General features: G+C 41.6%; 1 protein-coding gene across 2 annotated transcripts in view; it reads right to left on the reverse strand.

Moving 5' to 3' along the window:
* FRMPD1 (FERM and PDZ domain containing 1) overlaps positions 1–24,177 on the reverse strand; it is a 74,427-nt gene extending 50,250 nt beyond the window's left edge. The window contains exon 1 of one of the 2 annotated variants that reach the window (XM_081317788.1): positions 23,947–24,158. The gene's annotated coding sequence lies outside the window, so the exon portion shown is untranslated. Of the gene's footprint in view, positions 1–23,946 lie in introns of both variants that reach the window. The other variant, XM_081317787.1, reaches the window with a different exon arrangement.
* Between the last annotated feature and the right edge of the window lie 311 nt (positions 24,178–24,488).

Here is a 24,488-nt window from a genome sequence, read left to right on the forward strand (position 1 = left end):
TAAATGGCTATTAGCACCTCTAGAAGCATCTCTGGAAGTTCACAAGCAGGACGTGAAAGAGATATTTTCATCTTCAGCATTTGGTATCTGGAAGTCTATCTGCTCTGGACCTCAAGACTCCAAGTAGCAATGATGGTGGCCAGGAGTCAGGTTCAAGCAACCAGATCCACATGTATAGAGTTCAAGCTAACTACTTCATTATATTCTGCCTGTTATACAGGAATCTCCCAGACTGCTTACCTTCTCTTGGGAAGAGATATAGTCCTTTGGGGGAGGGGGGTGTCAGTCCTGAATCCCTTGCAGTTGCACAGTTCAAGCTAATCCCTTGCTTGAGTCTTCCTCCCTGCCTGGTTGGGTATATCCCAACAGTACTCACTGAATGTGTCTGCTAATTTCTTCAAAGCCAGTTTAATGATCATCACCCTGGAGGCAGACACCAAATTCCTTTAGCTAAGAATGATATCCTGCTGACAGATTCTTCTACTTGGTACCACTGTAGGCATAAATTAAATGAGGAATCTGTAATACCCATGATTCTATTTTCCTTGTGAAATTCCTCCTCGTTGTTCTCCCCCTCTTTTATCTTTTATTCTTCTTCTTGTAGGGAAATTTTTCTATCTCTCAATCAGAAGTTATCAATGCAGTAGGAGAACCAGATATATATACAGGGCTTGCTGAAGAAATTTATCACCAGCTCTGATCCAAACCTCAGAGAGAAGACCTTAATGGGTTATTAGAAGATCTAATCCGTCATTGCTTAATGACAGGCCTAATGTCTAAATCCAGAAAGTTCTGGCTGAAAACTACAGTTTCCCTTCCTCATTCACAATTTAAGAAAAATAGGGGTAACGACAATGATTTTTGCATAGAAATCTACATCGTTAAATCCAAATAAATGGTAGTTGTTTTAACAGGCAATAGGTTACCACACTTGTTTGCTACAACTGAGTCCCAATAGCATGGAAACCACATTTCATGATCTTGGTTCTTTTGTGAAGTAGAAGACCTTTGATGATTTCAACCTCTACTGTAACTCGAGACCACCAATAGCTTTGAAGTCCAAAACAAGCACCAAGATATTCCAATCACCACCCTTGTCAAAAGACAAATCCAGGAAACTTTTCCCTGCCTGCACCAACACAATATAAGTTTTGGTGTGACACACATCAGTTACGTTCCAAAGCTACTGACTCTCACCGGCAAGATGCATTTAACTGCTTTCAAATTCTTTCAAACAGATTTATGGAGATCACAGTTTTACCCCAGATATCCTAGGTTGTAGACAAACAATTGATGGACTGATTTATCTGCAAAGGTTTATATAGCACTCAGTCCATACAACTACGGATGGCTCACAAGGTAAAATATGCAATTCAATACCAGCAGAATAAAAAGATTGCAGCCACAAATCAACCATCAATCAGACAACTAAAATCAATCTCCAAACATTCAGAGAAATAAGACTGTTTAACAGCTCTAAGGAGAGCCAGTAAGGAGACTACATGATGCATCTCTGGAGATAAATTGTTTCACAACATCTTATCAAGGAGAAGACTTGCCTTTAGGTCCATGCCCCTTTGATCTTTTGTGATGGTAATCCTAAGTAACCTCATTTCTTCTGTTGCCCTGAAATCAAGCTATATACTGTAGAACTTTGTAGGTAATAATCAGCACTGGGGCTGGAAACTTACTGAATTAAGTGGATAATTGGCATTAAATAATACTGGCAACTCTCATCTCCAAATATCCTGGTTGCCTCACATTGCACCAGCTGAACTTTACAGGTTGTCTTCAAAGGCAGCCTCATACAGAGTATGCTATAGTACTGCAGGTTTATTGGCAATGAGAGCATAAGTGATAATAATAATGGCTTTGTGATCCAGGTAGGGCTTCAACCAGACAAACATGGGTAAAGGTCCCATTGGGCCTGGCTTCCACCTTCTGCTCCACCTAGAGCTATGAGTCCAGAAGAAACCTTAGGCTGTAGACAGGGTGAGAAAAATCATCACTGGAGCATGAGGAACCACCACTGATGTTCGGGAATAAATAATAATTCTGTTTTTCTGGTATTCAACCTATGGGCTTATTTTGTCCGGCCAAACTCACAACCTCCTCTCACTTGAGGAAGAATTCTCATATTTTTTATGTGCTGCTCAGAGTCTCATTTGGTAAGATGGATGGCTATACAAATTTGATTATTAAACAAACACTTCTGATTTGGCCAAGGTTAGCAATGTGCGACTGAGTATCATCCACATAATGATATCTTATCCCAAACTTCTTGGTGTTTTCATATACATGTTAAACAGAAATGAAATGAGAGCCGAGTTCTGAGGGAGTCCATGTTAGACTAATTTTTAGGCTTGACTACTCATCTCCCCTTAATAATGACTGAAGCCTCCACAGGTAATTGAAACAGAACCGTAAGAAAACAATGCCCCAATTTTCCAACCCAAATAGGCAATTCAATAAGATACCATGGTCAGTACGGTAGTATTAAGATAACAAGTAGTCTGATAAGACAAAGAGAAGCACTCTCAGGTTACCCATCAGGACAACCAATGCTGTTTCTGTCTCGTGCCTGAGTCTGAGTCCAGAATGGAAAGGATTCAGATAATTGGCTTCATGTGGGAGCCAATTACTTTCTCCAGCACTTTCCTCAGAAAGGGAAGGTTAAATACCTGGTAAAAGTTAGCCTGATCAAGAGAGGGTTTCTTCAAGAGACAGCCTATCACCATTTCTTCCAAGGCTGAAGTACTATGCCTTCTCTCAAAGAAGCATTCACCATCTCTTGACTCTAGCTACTCATACTCAGCGAAAGAAGCCGTGAAGAATATAGATCTAGCCACATGTGGTGGAAATCTTATTAGAGGCTTCTATGCTGTTACTCAGTCTCCACAAGGTTGAATGACGGTGTCACAAGATGTTATCCCAGATTGCATTTTAGACTCCATCGAAAAGGTATCTGAGGGATACGAGTCATTTTATTTGCAAAGAATCTAGCAAACATGTCACAGAGACAAGGAGACGCATTGTCCTTGACCATTCCTTCTTGAATGGAGCAAGTCATCCTAACCACTGGACTTATTTATCCCTTTAATTTTCCTGCAGGGTGCATAGTTACTATCTTTCCAAAACCACAACTTTCCCTTTCTCAAACATTTTTGCTGAATGTTATTTTTGTAAACAAAATTGGGCTCACTGTCAAATGAAGTGCATTTGTATTTTTAATACAAGATAACCCTTCTCTCTCTCATGATCAAATAATGTTGTGGGTTGGGGTCTTCCAATTGGTTAAATTCTCAATATATCCCACTTGTTTCTATGGACGGTAAGTTTCTGTTTCAAGGTCAAATGCCACTAAACAAAGCAAAAATAAACAGCCTAGATCTACTGCTAATTAACATGGATCAATTTCCCTCCTGTTCTATTTATGTGGATTACTCTGTAAGAGGAAGGAATTGCAAGGAAGGCACTGCTCTACAGGGGAATGAACTACAAAACGTAATTGTTTAGATCAATGTTAGATGTACTCCATAGTAAAATCAAGAGGACTGTGATATACAAGCCTTGGTCTGAAAGAAAACAAAATCCAAACAAACATCAATTTTATGATATTTGGTTCCTCAGGTGTACATTTCTCTCAAAGAATTGAAAAGCCATTTTCCTGCTCTATCGGGCTCTTGATCTCTCTTCAGAAACAACTAATCCTTAAAAGCCAGAGCTTGCAAAACAGTTCTAAATGAACCAAAATTCTGAAAGTGCAGCTGGTGAGCTTAAAAGCTTTTTGTTCAAGCAATGCACTGCCTGCAATAATTACCATCCAGAGGCACATGGTGCTCTTCCATCAACTCTGGGACATGAGCTACAAGAGCTGTGAAATCCCATTTGAGCTGATCCTTTGCATTAGCCACGCCAGTTGTTAGATGTATCATTTGGAAAGCAACTTGAGGCAACCTAGCTGCAACCAGTAGCTTCCTTGGCTTCCAAAGTCATCTTGCCATTGAAATGCAAAAATGGGGCAGGAAATCACAAAACATCAAAGAGTTTGTGACTTTGTTAAATCACACACAATTCTGCTGCAGTGTTGTTGCTGTTTTTCTGAAAATATTTTCCATGTACATAAACTGGAATTTCTCTCAGAATATAAATTAATCTAGGAATAATATTCATTTTGAGTGTGTTTAATGATTCCTATCTATCCATATCTGAAGAAACCTCTCTCTATATTTTATTTATATTACACGTTGCTAACTCTACTACTCTATAGAGTTCTCTGTGTCATTTAATAGCCCAAACCAAGAGTTCCATGCAGATATTAATAAGCAAGGGTGGAAGTGGAACATTCCCCCATGTTCCTCTACAAAGTGGGAAAAACAAGAGAAAATAAACATGCCTCTACTTTAGATGTAGGCAACTCACATATTCATATTAAGATATTAATATTTTCAGAAAATAATTTTTTGTTTAGAAAATTTCTATGGGGTTCTTCAATTCCCAGAATATCTTTATAGAAAATGCAATTATCAGTTAATGAGAGAGGCTTTGGCTTTCTGAATCTGGACTTATCATCATGCTTCTTATTGTCAGTAGAGCAGATCTGAATGCAGTCTATAATAATTAGGAAAATGGTGCTTTGCACAGCAACTAATGTATGAAGTTTGGGATGAAGAAACCCTGTCTCTCCCCCCTTCCACGTTGCCTCTCCTTCTATAACTATCTGAATAACATGTTTCCTTCCAGAACATTATAAAACATTATGAGACTTATATACCACTTCACAGTGCTTTACCGCCCTCTCTAAGCAGTTTACAGAGTCAGCATATTGCCCCCAACAATCATTTTACTGACTTTGGAAAGATGGAAAGCTGAGTCAAATTAGCCTGCAATACTGCATTCTAACCACTGCGCCACCACAGCTTTTTCTCCTAATTTATATTTTTTCAAGTTAATGGTATTTCTGTGGACAAGAGGCCTAATCTAGAGTCTTTTATTTAAAAATTGCATGCATATATTACTTGCTTGCAGGGAAAAAATATACCAACTAATTTTTAAAAGATCCCAGGTTTTGAAGGGACTCATGATAGAACAGCTAAAAAGATTGACTGTCCATTTTGGCTTACATTGAGTGGCTGCAAGAGCAAAGAGAAATGTCACATTCTTTCCTCTAAAAGAAATGGAGGCACTGGGCACAATCCTTCTTAATCCTGTGTAATTCAATTTCATCAAAGGCAAAAAATTTCAACTCTCCAGTTCTCTCTTCTAGATCCTTATCGTATTAGTGGTAAACCCATAAGAGGTGGGATCCAAAGAAGCATCTCCTCTCAACTGAAGACAGACAAGTGCCTTCAAAAACTTTCCGCCTGTATCCTGACTTGCCTGTGCTAACACAAGAGCTGCACATTGAATACCTGGCATCTACAGATTTTATACAACTCTCTCCTATTATGTGCATCTTCCAAATACTTAGTAAATCTAACATGTAGATCAAGACCACCTTGACCAGGTGGTTTCATAGGCTGCGAGGATGCTTTATGCGAGAGATATTATCTGTGGCTGATCCTGTACAAATTTGATTGTGCAGTATGAATCCCAATGAATTTAAGAAGTGTGTTGCAAAATCCAAAAGAGTTCATTGACTATTCTACATAACAAATCTCTGCCAGTTCAAAACTAGTTCTGTGCAGCAGGTTTGAGAAAATTGACCTGAGCTTGCCACTACTGAAGGAAAGATTGATGGCATTCAGTAGCTCATAAAAAAGAGAGGGATGGGATTCACAGAAGTTTGATCAGAACCTGCTTCTCCTCACGAAGGACAAGACCAGCAAAGTGCCTGTCTTCCTTCCTTCCTTCCTTCCTTCCTTCCTTCCTTCCTTCCTTCCTTCCTTCCTTCCTTCCTTCCTTCCTTCCTTCCTTCCTTCCTTGTTTTATGGCTGCTAAATGTAGAGTAGATCCAGATGCAGTAGTGATTTTTCTCATAGTACTGTGCATTATTTTGAACTTCAAGGGGAAGATGCTTTGGGCTATACGAAGGCAGGTGTAGCACTGGTCAGCAACTCTCTCAACTGTATACATCTTTTTCTGGGCTTGTGTGGTAGCTAACCAAACTATCTTGGGAAAATAGGCAGTATATTTAAAAAGGGGTAATAGGGGTACCCCTGTGCGTTCCAAAATACCTTTCGCCTTCAAACTCCAAATGCCACACAGTTCCTTGCTCTCAAATTTCATGTCCACAGAAAAGAGTGATGGATTGTCTTTAAACAGCTGCTGAGGGTTTGGAGTGTGAAAATGGGGTAGTGGATCTGGGTTGAATTTTAACCACATTGAAAATGCCCATTTTAGCAAGACCCTGGCACTCAAATTATAAATGTTTCCTGGATCAATCCAGGCCATGGTCTTTCCCATGAGTTTCACTGTAGGTTAAGTACTTGTTGCAAAAATGTTCCTCTGATTTTAGCAGAACATCTAAGTTAGCTGCACCTGTGCAGAAGTGAAACTTGGAAAGTGTCTAAGAACAAAACCAGGCCAACCTTTGAAGAGGTGATGATTTGTTAATACTGGCAAGGAGCCTCTTTTGCGTGTGAGGCATTGTGCCAGTGGTAGTTTTCCAAGATGCAACGAGCGCTCGTTAAACAAACAGCCTGACAATGAAACACAATGTCCACTGTGTTTAGAACAGGAACAGAAGGCAAATATCTTGAAACTCTGAGCAATGGAGGAGGCACTAATAAAGCTGTAGGCTCTTCATGACTAAAAGGCATGATTATTGCAGGCTGAAGTTCCTCCTGGCCTTCTTTGCTACTTTGTGTTTAGTCCTTACATTTGTTTGTGTGATAAACAAATTGTTTATATAATTATAATTATCGGATAATTATTCCTTTACTGATCTGAGGCCATTTTTCAGCATTTAATCCTTTTTCATTTACTGATATCTTGGAGAAAGTAGATATTAGGGGTCCTCCTGCTTCCCATCATGCAAGGCCTCCCGTTGATAGGGCGCACAACTTAGGCGTCCTCCTGGATACACAACTCAGTTTTGAAGATCATATAGGAGTTGTGGCCAGGGGGGCATTTGCCCAGGTTCGCCTGGTGCGCCAGTTGCGCCCCTATCTAGACCGAGATGCCCTACGTACGGTCACTCACGCACTCGTTACCTCCCCTATAGATTACTGCAATGCTCTCTACATGGGGCTACCCTTGAAGACCACCCGGAGGCTCCAGCTGGTGCAGAATGCGGCCGCGCGGGTAGTGATGGGAGCATCCCGATACTCCTATATTACACCCCTCCTGCGTGAGCTGCACTGGTTACCGGTTGCCCTCCGGGTGAGATTTAAGGTGTTGGTACTTACCTTTAAAGCCCTACATGGCCTAGGCCCGGGATATTTGCAGGACCGTCTACTGCTGGGAATGACTTCCCATCGCCCAGTGCGCTCACACAGGGAGGGCCTCCTCAGGGTGCCGTCGGCTAGACAATTTCGGCTGGCGACCCCCAGGGGGAGGGCCTTCTCTGTGGGAGCGCCAGCCCTGTGGAACCAACTTCCCCTTGAGCTCCGGATGGCCCCGGATCTCCGGTCCCTTCACCATGGCCTTAAAACATTCCTTTTCCATCAGGCTGGACCTGGACTGACAGGGATTTTTAAAATGTTTTTAACTTATTATTGGGGCTGCTAGTTTAATTCTTTTTTTTAACTTTTGTATTATTGTATTTTTATTGTTGTTAGCTGCCCTTTCGGGAGATAGGGCGGCATATAAGTCCAATAAATAAATAAATAAATAAATAAATAAATAAATAAATAAATAAATAAATAAATAAAGGCCTCACCCATTTTATCCACCCTTTCTGCATCTTCTATGTACACTTGATCTAGTCAGTTTCAATCTGCAAAGTCCAGGTTTGATTTTCCCACAAATAAAATGAAGAGCGCCTCAATCATGAAACACACTGGACATTGCAATACACAAAAGTCCCCATTTCCTGAAATGTCCATCATAAAAGCAGTCAGGAAAAAACAGTTTTTTTTAAAGAGTTAAGATAATGGTAAAAGCATGAAGTGAATGTTACAGGAATCAGACAATGATAGCTATGTTGGCTGTAATAACACCTATACAAATTTTTCCGCTACTGATTATTTCCAAACATTTATACATTTTCTGAACTGGAGCAAGCTTTACAATGCTTTTAAAACATAGTTCCACAGATTTTATGAATGGCTAAGTATAAACAGAGTAAAGGGCAGCAATAGTTGCAGACATCTATTGGCTAGTGCTTTTACACAACCAGCTTTATAAGATGAGGGTGATAACCAAAATAGGTACCCCCTGTAAACAAATGTGGGTCAATTAAATACAAATTGTGGGGAATGTACAGCTAAAGTTAAACATAAGATGCCTGGCTAATTGACCTCTTAAGCAGTTAGCTCCATGGTAAATAAGCTATCTATATTTTATTTTTCCCCATCTCAGTTTCCATTTAAATCATTTTTATTAACCCTATGGCACCTTAAGGGATGAACAAATTTTGATGCTGGGGGTTCCCAATGCTATTGGTCTGATGGATGTGTCTGTAATTTGGAGATTATGTTATAGGAATGATCAGAAGAACACTGAATTGAAGAGGATTATTATCATAAACTTTGCAGGATTCAATCTGGGTCGGTCAATGGGACGAGAGAAGTTCCCTGAGGATGGGTTCCAGGACATGTCTGAAAGCTTGGAAAACAAAATCTCTGGTCCCGGTGATCAACCTAGATTGGATCCTGCAACATTACCCTGGGACATGTATATTTGCTTTCATTCATCATAAACTTTCCCCACTGCGGAGCTAAAGTGTTCTCACCCTTCCATTAGCTGGCAGAAAACTCTGTCACCATGACCTTAACTCTCCCTGCTACCCGTCCCTATCTACCTCTTGTTTCCTCTGATCCATGAGTCACATGACTTCCTTCCAAAGTAATAGGTCACAAAGCTAACACATTTGTACACTTTGAGGCTGCTCTTGGATAGTGTCAAGAAAAGAATGCTTGTACACCAGTATAACTAACAATAACCTAAGCTGTTTTGTTCCCGGGATAGGATGAGATGAAGGCGCCAACATAGTGAAAGGTTATTGCCAGGATATGCTTTGCTATGGTCAGATTAAGTAGGGAAAGGTCAGCAACAGGTTAAAGGGATGCTGACTTTGACCTAGACAACATAGTCCTAATTAGATGAAACCTGTCCATGTGATGTTCTGAGTTTTACTAGGTTGTAATGTCTCTCTACATAGTCTTCAGTGTTTGACTTCTTGCAACTACTACACATGCTGCTGTTAACCTACAGGTGAACACTTGCCTATCAAGGCAGCACGGTGGTGGTGGGGGGAATGGCAGTACCATTTAACAACAATTCTTTGGACCCATTCACAATCTTCAGTCCTGTGATCTTTCCATGGGTGCTTCCGAACCAAGATATTTTCATTGTGCAATTATCTTGCAGATGATCCGGTTTTCCATTTTCCGGCCTTTGTTTCCTACCATCTTGTTTTTTTTAAGAGGACACAAATCCATTAAGGAGAAGAAAGTGGAATCATTGTATGGTGATCTTTTTTGATTGGTAATGCTAACAAACCTGCCTGAAAGCAACCTATAGCTATCAGTTGTGATGGAAAATTATTTTAGCATAACCCGTGCAGCTACATTCATTTCATAAGGTCATAGAATCTTCTATCCTACTGCCATCTCTGTTCACATTGTGCTTTCTCTTGCGTTCTAAATTGAGTGGACATTAACCATCCCCTTTTTAATGAACAATGTGGTCCCTCTTGTCTCAATTCTTAGGTACATTGTATTGATTTTTCTTTTCTTCTTCCTCAAGTGCTTTCTACATCTTCATCCAAGAAAAACAACCTTTGTAGAACAACTTTTTCCGAAAGTACAAACTTTGGTAGTTACAAATCTCCTTAATAGGATTAGAATCTGCATTTTTGCGTCAGTTACTTATCTAATCATTTTTTTTCCTGCGTTGGCCTAAATGTGATTATTTTGGTACCTAAGAACAATTCACTTTTATGGAATTTGGAAGCAGGAACTGGTGGGAGAAGTTCTTTTTGGAAACTTTGTTTCCAAACAAAGTGCAAGACGGAACCAGGTTCACCTGGCAAAAGTCATGGTTCTGCATAGGACAAGAAGGAAGTGAGAACTATTCTAGAGAAGCAGGAACCTCTGCATCATTATTTTAATTATGGATAATTAATGGTGCCTCATCGTAGTAGAATGTCATTTAGCCCAACAACTTTGCAACCCAGGAACTTCTGATATAATACAGCTGTCTGCCCTGGCACTATTACATCTGTCTTCTGGCATATTACATTTGTCCTCTTGAGAGCTCTACCAATGTAATAGTTTCAGTAACCTAAAGCAAAGGAACTTCAGATTCAATTTGCATGAGAGAAAGAATGACTATAGTGGCTCTCAGTGGGTGGTTATTAGAAAAACTTGCTGAAAGCCCTTTATTTGTATTATATGCAAAGTCTGAGACTTCCCCATTCCTTTCAGCTGCCACAAGAAGATGCTGGGCAGTGCCAAAAAAATGGAAAAGCCAGTAAACAGAAACACAGTGTGCTAGATAGAAAGAGCTGGTGTTGATGACAAGGAGCAACTATCAAATGGGAGCTGCTGATGTTGCAACTGAATTAATTTCAATACTCTGTAATCCTGGTGGTATGAAAAGGAATTGGCCTGTTACTGCCAGGATAGCAGAAGAATTCTGCCTTAGATAAGCCCTTTGCAATATATGCTCCAGATATGTTTAAGTATCAAACAGTTATTTCAGTCAGCTTGATTTCTCCGTGTATTAATGCTACAGAAGGCAAGGTTCATTTAGGGGGAGAAGAGGACTGGTAATGATGCAGGTCAGTGTGATACAACAATTCCCTACGCATGAAACAGGAGAAAAGGAGAAAGAACAGATCCAACTCTATCCTGCTTCAAAGAAATGATGTTGCTCAGAATTGAGTCCTCTTGAAGTTATCCCTCCCCAAAACATCTATGTTTGTTCAAAAGGAAGAGCCAAAAGGTAAGATGAGCAACTTTAGCCACTAATATTATTTCTTTCTACATACATGCAGCTAAGACATCTTGGGTCCTTGGTGCTCTTTGAGCTTTGTGCTCTTTGAGCTTGACCGTTTCCTTGCAGATGTTTCATTACCCAAGCTTGGTCACATCATCAGCGGCACTGATGATGTTACCTAGTTTGGGTAATGAAACATCTGCAAGAAAGCTCAGAGAGCACAAGGGACCCCTCTTTTCAAATCTGAGCTACAAATATTCTTCTTTAGTGTATGAATTGCATCCCCTGGAAAATATCTGATGTGCTCCTTCTCATGTCGGATACCTCCATTGCGTTTGTATATTATTTCTTTACACTGCAGCACTGGTCTTAATATGGAAGTGGTTAAATATAACTTGTAAGTATATGAACTTTATATGGAAGCAGATAAATATAACTTGTAAGTATATGATCTAAGGCACGGGTGGTAATAGCGAAGTTTCTGGCAAGAGAGACAAGGATAATATTCACTTATATGCTTTATTTAGTAGATAAATTAGATAACCAGTTTAGTCTAGTGTGGTGGTTAGGAGAGTGAGCTATGATTAGGGAGACTTAGGTTCCGTCCTCAGCTGTGAACGTTTACTTTAGACCAGACACTCTTTCTCAGCCCAACCTGTCCCATAGGCCTGTTGTTATAGGAAAAACAAATAGCAGAAGAGAGGGAGGCAAGGACAGAGGAAGCTCCTGAATGAAAGACTAGATATAAATCTAACAAACAAATATGTTTGCAGTTATTTGGATCCATAGGGTAAAAATGTGCAGATATGCTTTTAGCACTTTGTCAGCTAAACTCCTTAAACCACACACGGTTTTTCCCCAGATTGCACTGCAGCTGAGAACAAATGTGTGATTCCAGAAAAAGATCCAGCTGCTTCAAAGCCAGGGCATGCCGGCCAACCCTATTAAGTGCATAAAAAAACATAGAAACTTTAAAACTTTAATATAGCTTTTTTTTCCAAAACAACAAAACCAAAAAACTGAAGGCTCCCTGGCTCAGAATCTAGGGAACACCACTCTGCCTTTGTTTTCATTCAACTGGAACAAAGCAGAAACTTATTTATTTCTTCTGCAGCAATTAGGCTGACAGTGGTTTGTAGTGTATCTCCCATCCATTATAAAAAACAAGAGCTACATGGGAACATGCCATATTGAAATTTTTAAAAAGTAAAAGCTAAAACTCTCTAGAAGGGGCCTCTTTGCCGACCTTCTGTTCCTAACAATTTTTATGATGTAGAAACCGAACAACGTGTTGTTGCTGACAATCCTGTGAAAAACTAAAACGCCAGATATGTTTTGGTTATGGCCAAAGGCTCTGCAGGGATCTGGTTTATTTCAGAACACAAGCATGGGAGATAATAGGAATATTGATGCTGAGGTCAGAATATAGTTCTAAACCAGAAAAGCTGGTACGTGAGGACCAGGATGGATGGAATCAATAGGCTGCCTGTTTAAGGGTTCTTGGTTCTAAAAATACACCTATGTGAAGTGTGAGAGAGATGGCAGTTTCTCAGGAAGGGAATCTGGGAAAAGAGCAATAGACACGTTTTCTGTTCTCTATCCATCTTTCCATCGTTCATTACTTCAGCCAACACAAGAAAATTTAAACCACTCTGGGACGCAACGTGGACTCTGTGTCCGCCACAACAATGAAGTCGAATCAAAAGCCACAGAATAGAGTACAGCTATAGAATACAGCTTGAAAAGTGAATTTCTAACCCTAAGATTTGCAAAACTATTCTTGAAATGTTGGGTTAAGGGATGTATTGAAAGCTACTAGCAATCAGGGGGCTGCAGCTTAGATAGATTATACAGCTGTGCCCCAGGTCCGTAGAATGTAGTTTTTTATTTTATATTTCATTAATTCTTCTGAATGGGGAGTTCAGAATGAGACTTATACTGCTCCAGCAAGGGAAAGATGAGCTTTCAGTAGCTGTATTCTGGGAATTGAGATTTCCGTGACAAGAAAAATAATCCATGCTACATATACATCCAGAATGCATACATGAAGCTGGTGAAGATTGCTGCCCAAAAAGTTAAATCTCAAAAATAATAAAGTGTTTCATAATAAAGGTTGTTGTTCTTTGGTAGCTGGTTACTGGCCCACTCAATCTATAGAAATCCTGCAAGTAAAGATTTTTTTGTCTTGCAATGTGGCGGACACAGAACGCCTCTGCAGTTTAACTTGTGCATCGAGTAGCTGTAAATATGTAGGAATGACAAATTGTCTCAAATGAATAATTCTCATGCCTGGGCTGTTTCATACCACCGTTGGAGATCATTTAATTAACTGATTTTTGTGCCATATATGGAATATTGACACGGAGAGAGTTGGGGAGAATTAGTTCTGAAATCTGGGAGAGTTGGGAAGAATTAGTTAAACAAAGTTTGAGAAATCACCCTGCCAGTTCATCCCTCCAGCTCATAACCTCTCTGCCCACTGTGATCATTCTTAACACTGCCTATCCTGCAAAGGTCACCTGCGGCGAGTTTGCAAACATTCCAAGCAATGCACAATCCCTGGCAAATGAAAGTGGGTGAAAATGCTAGAGGGTTGAAACAGAACACAAAGGGATTGTTGTCCCAGGCTTGGCAAGAATTTCCCTTATATCTACTCCTTTTCCCCACCCAGCCTTAGTAGCCAGACTGTCTGCTGGACATAGCAAGGGCTTCATCGGCCCCCATCAAGAATACTAAGGGCTGTGCTGACCACAGTGGAAGGGGTTTTTTTTTAAATTAAGTATCCCTGCTGTCCACCTGTTGACATTTTAGTAGTAGCAAGGAGGAAAACAAACTATCTCTTGACCAGTCAAAGATAAAAACTCAGATACCTAGGACTTACATTGAATGGGGAGATCCTACAGGTTTCTACAGTACTCACTGCCCACAGTAAAGTATGGTCAAATATTACAAAGATACCCCTAAACGATCTTATTTGCTTAAACAGGGTTTGAAGGCAAAGCTAAATTACACATGTTGTTGCACATAAATGGTGTGTATTTGAACCTCTACTGATAGCGTAGACACTTGAAAATCAAAACCTGAATTGTAAATAGGTTCACATGAATGTGAGCCTAATTAGTACTTGGATGAAATACTTGGAGAAGGAAATGGTAAATCAATTCCCTATCATCGCCAAGAAAATGAAATTAACATGCCATCCAGAACAAAGGTTGATTCGCAGGACACTTTACTTTTTAGTGTTTTTTTTTAAAGCAGATTGTGTAAATCTGCCTTTTTGCAGGGCCATGAGTAATGCCAGTTGCCTCTTGTTTTTTCATGTCACCAGTGAACAGGTGCATTTTTAGTTCTGCAAACAAACATTTATCCGATCAAGTTGCCACATATAGACAGTCATATCAGATTTTTTAAAAATCCAATAATAAAGTATCTCTTTGGTTACTGGTAACAACCAAGCAGATCTCTTTCCCCCCCCCCCCTCCATTTTTCTGCTTTTTTGCATGGAGTGCTACAACCCTTTTCTTTCAATCCCATCTATTTCTTGTTAGCAGAGAGAAACTGGTAGACTGGAAGTCCTTAAATCACCTCTGGTCTCCGGTCACTGGTCAAGAATCAATATGGCCAAACAAGAGCAACCCCTTTGGATTGAGATGTGTGACTACAGCAAGAGATACACCATACAGTATTATTAATTTATTGTGTTATTTATTTATTTATTAAACTTATATGCTGCCATCTGTTCTGTACCAGCCTGCTACCGGCCTTGCAGAAAGGCAACCCCTGTACAAACGGCAGAGGCTGGAATACGTCTGCCAAATTTATTACACAAACAAACAACAAAACATGAAACAAGATACCGGAGCTTTGATCCTCTATCGGAGCGGTTGCTTTCAGCAAACCAGCCCTCCCCCAAACACTCCCTTTATAAGAGTTCAGGGCGTGGCCTCTCTTTGCCTCCTTCCGAGAAGTCCCACAGCCTTTCTCTGCTTGCTCCTACTTGACTGCCTCCTGCGTCGGGCGTCCTTGAACAGGGCCAGCTGTGGGTCATCTTCATCCACACTGTCGGGCTCACACAGCTGGTTCTCCACCAAGTAAGAGGGGCCTGGCTGGGGGCTCTGCGGAGCCTCCAAGCCATCATCAGCAAGTTCTTCTTCAACACCCTCCTCCTCCCCCTCGTCTGAGTCATCCGACCCAACTGCCAAACCCACAGGCTGACCCTGAATCACAACACCATCTCACCATCAAGCAACTTTGGGCAGGTCACAATATCATGAGGGATAGACAGTTTCATGCTGCAGGACAAGTCAAGAGCATCTACCCGTGGACAATGGTAGAAAGCCATGAGAAGATTCTACCTACCCAACTCCACCCAGATAGTGAAAAGCCCGGCTAGAAGTTTTAAATTAAATATTGTGACCATGACCATACTTTCCTGTCATATGGCAGCTCCATCATAGATGAGCCTCACTGAAACAAGTCCAAAGGGATGGGATGGTCATCAGGCAAAAAGCAGAAACCAAAAAGACAGTTGCACAGTGTCAAACTGCTCACTTGGTGCCCTAGGGCAGGGCTTTTCAACCAGTGGTATGGGTACCAACTGTGGTACATTGGCACCTGGCAGGTGGTACGCAACCATCCTAGAAAAGTGGTAGCCGCGGAGCGGAATGAGCTGAACCGGTGGCAGCACTGCACAAGCCTGAGGCTGGAGCTGCAGGGCTATCAGGGCTCAGCGGAAGTGCCAGGATCAGCGCTTCTTCGGGGCTGTCAGGGCTCAGGGGAAGCACCAGGATCAGCGCCAGGCTCCAGCTGGAGCTTGGCGCTGATCTTGGTCCTTCTGCTGAGCCCAGAAGAAGCACTGATCAGCTGGAATGTTGCAGCATCTCCAGGGTCTTGTGATTTACATTCAGATGCTTGGCAACTGATTCGTATTTATGACAGTCACAGTGCCCCAGGATCATGTGAAGTGACCAAAACCTGCTGCAACCACCCAACAGGGGGGGGAAAATAAAAATCAAACACCTCCCACCCCACCCCCGCTGCCAATCCTCAACAGAAATGCTCACAACAATGAAAACCTCAGACAGGAGAAAGAGCACCACCAGACAGGCAGGCAGGTGTCTTGCTCACCTGTGGCTTGGGGGGCACTTTTTTCAGTGCCATTGTAACTTTGAACAGTCACTAAGTGAACTGTTGTAAGTCGAGGACTACCTGTACTTCATCACTTTTTTTCCTTTTTTTTTTTGGTTGTCAAGTTTTTGACACCTTGCTAGGCGACTGGTGGTACTCGGATGTTGCCATATCCTAAAAGTGGTACAAAGGTTGAAAAGATTGAAAAGCCTTGCCCTAGGCAGGGCATCGGTTTATGGAAGAACTGATGATACAAGCTGCTATGTAAGACAAGGAAGGACAGAAGTTCCTTGAACATCAATTGGGTGGAGTGTGGGAAGATATAAACAGGAAAAAGAAAATTGTTGACTGAGAATAATGAAGAATAAGCACAATGGGAAGTTTTGCAAGCGATTCACGAGACATTTAAAATGCACCTGTAATACATGGGATCAAAGTAATATATATTAAGTATGCTTTTCCTGAAAAAGGAAAACAGTGTGTGAAAAACTTTGAAGAAAAAGGAAAAACGATAGGCATTCAATCAGAACTTTCTTTCAGTCTAGACTTCTACAGCTGAAAATTATCGCTGCCCTGGAAGATGCTCTTTAGCAGCCCTCCTTAAAGTTTAGGAACTTGATCTGGATTAGCCTGCTAATGCCTACCCATTCCTACAAAATAAAGATGGCCAGATATTCAGTCCACCAATTTCCCAAGTCTGCTATTTTCACAAGTCTGATAGGAGAAGCTGAAGTCTTCTACTTGAACCTGCATCTCATACCAGATCCTAATTCTTGGTTTCCATCAGTACCATCAAGTTAGGTGTCCTGAAAGCAGTTCTGAATGCAAAAAGACCAGATAATTGAAGAATCTGAAATAAGCCTATCATGATCTCTTTACTAGAAAATGAATAGGATCGAATGTATTTATCAATGCTTCCTCCTTTTCTCCCGCAGGTTTCTTCAAATAGCATGGACAGCAACTACTGACAATCCGGAGGGCGCATAGGGAGAAAGCTGAACAAATGGGAGGAAATTGCATCTGGAGTAATTACCGACTGCATTAAGGCTATCAAATCTGACAGAAGGCAGGGTGCCCTGTCCTTTAATAGCTGTAATAAACATTCAGCAGATCTGGACGTCAATTCTTTTTTCTCTTGTTGTTTTGGATCTGGTGTTCCTCCAGTATCCTGAATTGTAGTCCTTCCTCTGAGACATTTGACATGTGGAGCCGGTATTAAAGCACAGAACCAGGTCCATCCAGACCGCATAGATCTTCCTATATATTTTGGTGTTGAAAGTGAGGCACAGTTGTAACCTATTAGTCCTACTTATGAGCAACGCTTAGAGCTGATAGAACTGGTTTAAAGGGATGGGCAATTTTGGGGGAAAAAAACCATGCAGATGTATTCTTCAAATATTTAAGGGAGCAACAGACAATTGTTATTATTTTAATGTTGATGATGGAAAAGGTTATTTCTCAGGACAAACAATGGTAATTGTTAGTCATTTTCTTTTTACATTTTGTGTTTCAGTAGTACATGAGAGTAAAAAGAGCTTTTTTAAAATGTATAGGCCTACTTAGTGATGTGCTTGAGCAGGCTCATACCAGTTTATGAGGTTGATTATTAGATTTTTCTGGAATTTTAAGAGAACCGAACTATGCTGCTTAGCGCACTGATCAACTGTGTTTGGCAGCCAGTGACACCGTATGGTGATGGCAATGGAAGTAAGCAGAATTAAGTGTTACATATTTAACACACTCCTGGCTCTACCTATTAATCCTGGCCCCCAGATTAATCAAGTAAAGCTTTAGTTAATTCATCAGTACATAAGGAAATGGACTCACTAATGAGAGGGCGATAGAAGCAATGGAAACAAGCTGGTAGATCCAATTTGCTGAAAATATTGTGACATATACAGGATTATAAATTTGCTTTGAAAATTGAAGCCAACACAGAGGTAAACCACAAAGAATATTTCAACCAGTTAATGTCTTCCTTGACAAAAACATAACTTTGATCAATATCTCTTGAAATAAAACTATTGTTCATCATCCTTCAGCCAAAGCACTCTTGGTGGTTAGGGTAAATGAGGGAGATGTTCAACTGATTACAGCAGCAAATAAAGATCAATCTGCCTTGTTGGCTTACCTTAATTGCCCTTATTTCATCATAAAGCAATGTTTGTGTAGTTGAGGAACTGGCATAAAGATGGATAGGGATCCATCTTAGTTCAAACTCTACTCAAATCCCTTTATTCTTCCTTAAAAGTCTCATGGTGAAATGAAGTAGGGTTATCAGTTCACTAATCTTCCAGGTAAAAGCATGGGAAGGAAGGAAGGCAGGAAGGAAGGGAGGGAGGGAGGAAGGAAGGAAGGAGGGAGGGAGGGAGGGAAAAGAGTTTGTATAGCACTGTCTTCTACTTTCTGAAAACCAGGTGCCACTTTGATGGATAAAGTTTTATTCAACAATTTGTGTGTGTTTATGTTTGTGTATATATTTTATAGATAGAATCACCATAGTACCCAAGTTTGAGAAACGTGAACTCAAATACTAACTTGGCTGCATTCACTACATAGCATGGAGCATAAGGATTCTCTTTTGCAGTTTGATTCTAACTTACTTCAGATAGATAGAAACCATGTTCCTTCATTGGGACCCACTTCTCTATCAGTAAATTTAAAATAACGCTACTATCAGGAGTAACAACTGATAAGTCTGTAGAAGAGATTCCAGATGTCGTTTCTAAACATCATTACTTGATACTCTTATTCAAGAAAAGATATACCTGTAGTTTCATCTTTAATTAAATGAATAGCTTTATTTTATAGTCCTTTAAGAATTCTGAAAAAAATGGAGAGCTATTGGCAAACTGCCTAGTACGAGTCATTTCAGGAAACATTCACATTCCTTAGTACCCAGTCAATGACCCTATAATTAGTCCTTGAGCCACACAAATGTTTCTTTTCTTGTGCAAAGCACCAGCTAGAGTAGTTTTAAAATTATAAACTCATAAGAGTATCCTAACAGTGAGGGCAATTAACCAGTGGAACAGTTTGCCCTCAGAAATCGTGGGTGCTCCATCACTGGAGGTTTTTAAGAGACTGGACAGTCACTTGTCTGAGATGATATATAGGTTCTCCTGCTTGAGTGGGAGGCTGGACTAGAAGACCTCCAAGGTCCCTTCCAGCTCTATTCTATTCTATTCTATTCTATTCTATTCTATTCTATTCCATTCCATTCCATTCCATTCCATTCCATTCCATTCCATTCCATTCCATTCCATTCCATTCTATTCTATGAGCGATATAGCACAATCAGCCAATGTGACATAGTGAACCATATCTTGTGGGCATAAAATGGACTTCAACATGTCTATAGGAATAAAATGGTTATCAATAACCAATGAGGAATAGCAAGAAAGTGGGAAGAGGAGAATATTTAAATTGGTAAGTTATTATATGACTGAACCCAATCTATAAACCCATCCTTTTTCTAGGATGCATTATTTCACCCTGGAGGTAACAGAAATAAGGTTTCCTTCTTAGAATTTTAGGGAGTGGCAGAAGAGTATCAAAGGTGATTCCCCAGGCTATTTGGAGCCTAAGTAATTTTGACTCTTAACCACCAACCCACTGTACCGTAACCAGAAGCATACTAGCAACCAACACAGATGTTGCAGAATACAGAATAACAGAATTGGAAGTGACCTTGGAGGTCTTCTAGTTCAACCCTCTGCTCAAGCAGGAGACCCCCATATCATTCCGGGCAAATCACTGTCCAATCTCTTCTTAAAATCTTGCGTGATGGAGCAGCCGCAACTTTCAGAGGACAACCATTTCACTGATGGTTCTCACTGACAGGAAATTTCTCCTTAATTCTAAGTTGGATCTCTCTTTGTTAAGCTTCCATCCATTACTTCTTATCTTGCCCTCAGTTGGAGAATAGAGAATAGGTTGACCCCCCCCACTTCCTTTCTGAGACAACCCCACAAATATTGGAAGACTGCTATCATGTCACTCCTAATCCTTCTCGTTAGACTACTAGACATTCTCAGTTCCCACAACTGTTCACCCAACCTACCTGTAGGTTGCATATAATGGTTGTATGGTTCAAAGGTCTAGCACAGGGGTCCCCAACCCCTGGTCCATGGACCAGTACCAGGCCGCAGCAACCAGGTCGCACAAACAAGCAAAACCCCCTCCGTGGGATGCAGGCAGCACACAAAACCATGCATTGTCCGGTCTGTCGAAAAACCTTTCTCCACAGAACTGGGCCCTGGTGCCCAAAAGGTTGGGGACCTCTGGTCTAGCAGCATCAGTTTCCTTGAATATTATCAAATCTTAGTTTAATTATGTCGTTTTAGGACTCAAAGCAGGAAGAGAGCCATTGGTGCTTCATGCTTGGTTTACAGTAGCAGGCATGCATGGCTTACTGAGAACTGAATCTCTACATGTGGGTGGAGTGAGAGATCACAGGACTGTGGTAAGCCAAACAATGGTATATGTGTGTTTTGTGCTGCATCTTATTTCAATGCAGCTAATATAATTTGTGAATTATGATTTGTGACTTAGCATGAAGAGAGAGCTCAGCCAAGAGTGGCTATGGAAGAAAATTGTGGTTCAGCAAATTGTAGCTTAGCAGGATGCTCTGATCTCAGTCAGTGGGGAACCTGTATTTGTGAAATGCAAACTGTGATAGCTTTTCAACTCATTGTTTGTTGCTGCAGTCCCCGAGAGAGGAAGGTACATCCGCAAACGGAAAGGACTTAAGCTTCTGGGGATCATCTGTGCCAAGGGGGAAGGGCAACCTTGCTTATCTGCATTCCTGATTTAGAGAGATTCAGATTTCTCCAGCACCATAAGGTTATATTACAGGAGTCATTAGGCCAATAGGGTATTATCATTATGCTCCTGAGTGCTAAATGGGCTCTCTTCTATAAGAAAATAATCCCACACCCTTTCTCATCACTGCTCATCACAAATCCAGCAACATTTATTCTTGCCATCATTATGACTGAGAACACGGCCAAAACAATCATGATCAAATTATCTCTTTTTTTATGTCAAATTACTAGGATTTGGGAAGTGGAGATATGCTGCTTCTTGAGAAAGAAATTATGCTTAACTCTGTTAGCTCTTTGATAGCATAATGACATAGGGGAACTTAGGAGAGAAATAGCTCTTGCAATAACACTTTATAGTTATGGCAGAGAAATGTTAGTTTCTGCATGCCAAGTTGCTGGTGTAGAAATAAATTGAGGGGGGAAAGGGAGAGGAGGGCGAGAGAAAACTTATGAACATTTAGAATTTGGTTTAAATTCACATTGGCAGTGTTACAAAACCAAAACTATGCTCTTCCTAACCCCAGCTTTGTATGTATGACGCAATGGTCCAATGGCTGCTTACATACCTCCCTCCATAGCATCCCTAACTATAAATAAAAGGCAGAATATTAAATCCGGCTGTTACTAAACATTTGAACTAAAAAAAAGCAGTGGCTGATCTAGGCTTCTTTAAGAAAGGATAATCACAGCTTTTAAATATTTGATGTTATGATTCCCAGTTGGCAGACTGACACAACAAAGTACAGTACTGTGTGGTCAACTCTGCACATGGATTTCTATTCTGGCCAAATGCAAAATTGGAGGTCAGAAAGTGAAGTTTCAAAAAAAAAGGGGGGGGCAGGATTCGTTTTTGATCAGAGGATCAAAAGGGAGATTGAGATTGGTACAATTTCATTTCATCTACACCTCAAAATTAAGTTTATTGGTTTTCTGTTTATCAATGCACTCTAAGAAACAGACCATAATTAATCCATCAAAAAAAGGGGGGAGACAGAAATCAAAAAATAAAACCCCTGATTTCTGTAGCTTGGGGCTGAGAAATCTTTTAGGAAACTCTGGCAAAAACGTTGCTGCCAACCAAGATAGAAGGCTGGGGATTTTATTTATTCAACCACATATGTTAATTGTACTAATCTTATGACTCAGGGAAGTTGTAAAACAAAAAGAGAAATAAGGCAAAAACAAACATCACAAACCAACATAAAACAATTATGTAAATGTAAGAATGGGCACCCTCGGCAGATAACAGGAGCCAAAGCTGGTTGGAGTGGGAGAATTTTAATGATCTTCTCCAATACCAGAATGGAAGGAATTATTCAAGCTTTGGGGGATGAAATGCTTCCTAATACAGAAGTTCACACAGTAAAGTTCTGTTGCCCTGTTCAGATGCTTTGGTTTTCAAAAGGAGGAGGGACCCACAGCTGATCCTCTCGAACCAGAAGTTAACTTCGGCAAGGAATATATTCAATTTATGTCCCACATTCATTCAGCTCAGGGTGGTATACTCCCCCCTCCCCCACAAAACAACCAGTCCAAAATAGGATAGAGAGAAACTAACTGGGCCAAGATCACCCAGTGAGCTTCTGTGGGGCTAAGGAAGGCCTAAAAACCTGGATTCCCTAACTCCGGATCTACCATCTCAAGCACTGTACAGCACCATCCTGGCTGTCAATGGGAAGATTGAAGTTAAACTGATATGGGGGAAGCCAGGCAGAGGTAAAAGAAGGCTTACGTGAACCAATGATCTGATATACTGTATTTACATCTTTTTTTCCAAAAAAAAAACACCTCATAGGGAATGAGATCCGACCATCAGGGTTTATATGAAGTGGATTTAATACCCATTCAAAGGTAGGCAAACTGCAAGCAAGGTCTTCCCAAACTCTGAGTTTGAGTAGAGAGAGGCATGACCAGTGCTTTTTTTGTAAAAGAAAAAGGTGCCAGAACTCACACATGTCATGCAACCTGCCTTGCCTACCCTACAAGGTTCTATCCCAAAAAAGGTGCCGGAACTCCGTTCTAAGTGTTCTATGACAAAAAAAAAGCCCTGGGCATGACACATCCACCGAGCCTTCTGGCTCTGAAAGAAGGGAGCCCATTTGAAGTTTACCCATCCTTCCTTCTAGAAGGGAAGCTCCCGGGACTGACTTGCCCCGGGGTAGGCAACCTCGGCTCTTTTATGACTCATGGACTTCAACTCCCAGAATTCCTGAGTCAGCTATGCTGACTCAGGAATTCTGGGAGTTGAAGTCCATGAGTCATAAAAGAGCCGAGGTTGCCTACCCCTGGACTTGCCCATATAGAAACTGAGCCACACGCAGGTCGCCAAGTCCCTCAACTTGCAGCCCTTGTAGCGGGATCGACTGTCCCCGCAAAAAGGGGGTGTGTGTGAAAATTATTGGACCTCATCTCACCTAATAGCCCTCCCTCCAAAAAAAAAAACCCACCCACCCCACCCCTGCCTATACGGAAGGAAGACCCGTGCGCCGGTTGTCTGAAATGGTTCTCAGCAGGTGTATACGCTAATAGCATTACTTATCGGAGGAAAGGGGACCGGCTTCCAGGCAAGGCAGGATGATGCCGGGCTGCAAAACTTTGAGCAGGACACAGGATGGTTTCATTGAGGGACGAAGCCAGAAACCAAGACTGGGGTGGGGGTGGGTGGGAAGGGAGAGAGACCTTGTCACCTTCCTCCGGCTCTTTTTTTTTTTTTTTTACCAAACCTGACCTCCAGCCCCACAGACCAGCATTGCCCACTCAGCGGGGGCCAGAAGCGGAGCGAGCAGCGACGAGGAGCCGCCAGAAGTTAAAAAACACACCCCCAAAACAAGCTGCTCGCAGCGCTCGCCTCTCCTTCGGGAGACCGAGAGATGCCTCCCGCCGCCGCTTCTGGCTTTCGGCCGTTAAAATAGGCAGCGGATCTAGTTTCAATCCTGGGCACCTTTACCTTGGTTGAAGCCCCCTTCAGAGCGAAATGTCCTCCGGACCGCGCAAATTCCAGCTCAAGCTGCGAGACGCGTCGGACCCAGCGCGCTTACCTGCCAGCGAACTTTTTGTTTGTTTTTTTTTTCTTCTTGCGCGCTGGCGAAATCGAGCGGGAATTACGGTACCCGAGATGTCCTTCTCTGCTTTCGCAGCGCTGGTGCGAGCGGAGCCTCTGCCTCGCCGCCAGCAGCAGGTGCCGGCCGCGCGCTGAAAGAGGCGGCGTTAATTCTAGAATAACCCCGCCCCTCGCTTTGCCTTGCCGGAGCCTCTGGCTACCGTCCCCCCGCACCCCCCCTCCCCAATTGCTTTTTCGACCGTGTTGAGGTTCCTCGGCAAAAGGCGGGGCTCGGACGCAACTCTAGCTGGAAGCCACGCCCCGCGTGCTTCGAAGCTCCGCCCTAACGCCATGTATGGTATATCGACGCGGCGGTGTTTTCTGCCAACGTCACGAGGAGCTGTCGGGTGATTCGGTCGAGAGATTGAAGTTTGCCTTTCTTGACGGAG

The sequence above is a fragment of the Vipera berus genome (genome assembly GCF_964194415.1).
Source record: "Vipera berus genome assembly, chromosome: 2".
Taxonomy (NCBI): Eukaryota; Metazoa; Chordata; class Lepidosauria; order Squamata; family Viperidae; genus Vipera; species Vipera berus.